Source organism: Chelonoidis abingdonii, chromosome 2, assembly GCF_003597395.2.
Source record: "Chelonoidis abingdonii isolate Lonesome George chromosome 2, CheloAbing_2.0, whole genome shotgun sequence".
Lineage (NCBI taxonomy): Eukaryota > Metazoa > Chordata > Testudines > Testudinidae > Chelonoidis > Chelonoidis abingdonii.
Genome location: NC_133770.1, coordinates 47,148,901 through 47,151,771, shown reverse-complemented (window position 1 = coordinate 47,151,771; position 2,871 = coordinate 47,148,901).

Here is a 2,871-nt window from a genome sequence, read left to right as displayed (position 1 = left end):
TGTGTTATTATCACATGGGGCAGCAATTCGGGTGATCACTGTGTAAGTGTGAGACAATAATATGAAAACAAGTGTGTATATATGGTGAGCAATAAGTCCTTTTCAATTACTAATTAAAAAGCAGAGAATGGGATTTTTATCTAAGTCGCAGAAACCAGAGTGGGAAAAAAGGAACGCAAAGCTCATTTAGTGCAGTCTGCTAATGTATTCTATAAAAATTTCAGAAACATTCATCAAAACGACTAAGTAGTGATCCTCAATCTGAATTGGAACAGGTAAAATGTGCAGCAACCAGAACATAATTGATGGCTGACAGCTGGCGACCACATCATCTTAAAGGTATGAATACCAAATTGGGCATATTATTGGGTTATGTAATGGTTTAATTACCCATGTTAAAAGTAAATGCCAGAGATACCAGGGGCAACCTGCACTGGTGTCTTGGCCAAGGCTTAATGGAGGTAAGCTTGTGGCCCAGAAGGGATGGGGTTCCTCCAGTGGCAGGTGCGGGCTGGGGGACCGAGCTTCTATCATCCAGCCACTTCCTTGACAGCTGCTGCAGTGGCCAGAAGCGCCACGGCCCTGTAAATCACTGTACCCAGAGCCCCTTTTGGTCCCCACAGTAGGCAGCCTGCCAGACATCAACAGCATAACAGTACCTAATGGCAGGGCGCAGGATGTGGGGCGATGGGATAGAGGGGGCAAGCGCTGTAAAGCATAAATGAACTGCCAACAGTCGAAGTGTTAACGTCAGCCATGTACGGGCTGGAACCATAGCCACGTTCTACCGGACGATGGTAGCAGCCCAAATAAGCATGAGGGGTATATCTAAAATCAGTGTCGTTAGTTTGCAGAAACGTATTTGCAGCACAAAGAACATCAGTAGGTGAAAAACAAGGAGGGCTAATAAGTGCAATTTAAGAAAGACATAATAGCAGATTCTGTTAATGAAGGGTCAGGTAATTAACTTTCTAGCTTGTATTGTAGACTAGTTAAGGCACATGTAAGATAACATGAAGAGTGGAATTTTGTCACATATTAGACAGTTACTTAATTACCTAAAAGCGGATAATCTCACAGGTTTGGTTTGAATGCTGATATAAATCGAATAACATCCTTAATGTACACCAAAAATTTGAATGGGGTGAATGATGCTAATTGAATCGAGCAAGTTAAATGAAATCTTGAATTATTAAGATACAGGTGCAGTAAAGTTAAAATTTGAGAAAGAGATTCCAAAAAAGTAAAAGATAGTGTTTCACCATTGACTGGGATTACAATATTGAACATTAATAAACAAGAATGTAGCATTGTTCAAGTGTTGGTCGTAATGTATTCATCATTTCATAATGCCTAATTTATTTTGTAGAAAGCGTGGGAGACTACTGGCACCTATATGCAACCTATCAAATGGAAAAAAAAAGTGAGGATTGCACGATGGTAAGAAACATAGAATTACATGAGAAATATATGCCATAACTGCATATAGGATCATGATCCTTGTAAAAATTCCACAACAGTAAAATTTTTCATGCTGATCAGTTATATATTAGTGATCTCACATGTGGAAGGATAGGATTAGTATGTATAACATAACTTTCTGTGATTTCATTTTTTTAATTGTTACTTATCAAGGTCCCAGTGTGTCTTGCAAGCGATGGGCCATACACGCAATGTACAGAAGGAACCAAAAGAAAACCTGACATATGAGAATAAAGAGTAGCAACTGCAAGACACTGTGCTTAGTTCACTTTCACTCAAAAAGAAAGGCAATAAGAACCCTACTGTGTTAAATGCCGTCTTGTGTCAAAACTAAATGACGCGCAAAGAAATTAGTTTTATGTACATATTTCATTTATAATAAAGTTTTTGGATTTTAAAATTAATTATTCTCAGTATTCTGTCCATCATAATAATGCAAGACTAATAAAATTGTAAAAGTAATTTTAAAAAATGAAAGTGGTGTCATCATAAGATGCTCAATACCCCAAACCCGTTACTTCCCTTTTCACGTATTCACATACAGTCAAGGAGAAGAGCGTGCTCAATCAAATCCAAGTAGTCAGTTTGGCACATTAGCCAGGAAAGAAGGCAGATCGTGAGAGTGTTTTCGACCAACAACTCATCCTCCCCATTTGCAACCCATGGACGCAGGAAGCAGATCGTGGAGTGGTTTTTGACTCATCAGACCCCATCCCTCCCCTTTGCAACCCCATGGACAGTGACAGTGCATAGGCACCAAGTCATTGGAAGTAGCCAGGAGGATCGCCAGTGGAAAATAATAAGGGGCCACTCTGGTTATCACCTTGGGTCAAGGGTGTGGCTGACGCCAAACCTACCCCCTTTACAACGTATTCACACACAAAAGGGGAAAGACGCGTGCCTCAATAATCCAATACGTCATTTGGCCCATTAGCAGGAGAAGCAGATCGTGAGTGTGTTTTCCGACCACAAACTCCATCCCTCCATTTTGCAACCCTCATGGACCAGTAAGCAGATCGTGAGTGTTTTCCGACCACAAACTCCATCCCTCCCCATTTGCAACCGCCATGGACCAGGAAGCAGATCGTGAAGTGTTTTCGACCACAACTCCATCCTCCCATTTGCAAACCCATGGACCAGGAAGCAGATTCGTCGAGTGTTTTTCGACCACAAACTCCATCCCTCCCCATTTGCAACCCCAATGGCCAGGAAGCAGATCGTGAGTGTTTTCGACCACAAACCCATCCCTCCCCATTTGCCATTTGCAACCAGGAAGCAGCAATTCCTGAGCATGAGCACAGATGGCGTCCTTATGAGGCAGAAACTGCAACTTGTTGCAAAACGGGAGGGTAGCTCAAAGTGTCGGTACACCGGCACGAAAGAACGGGG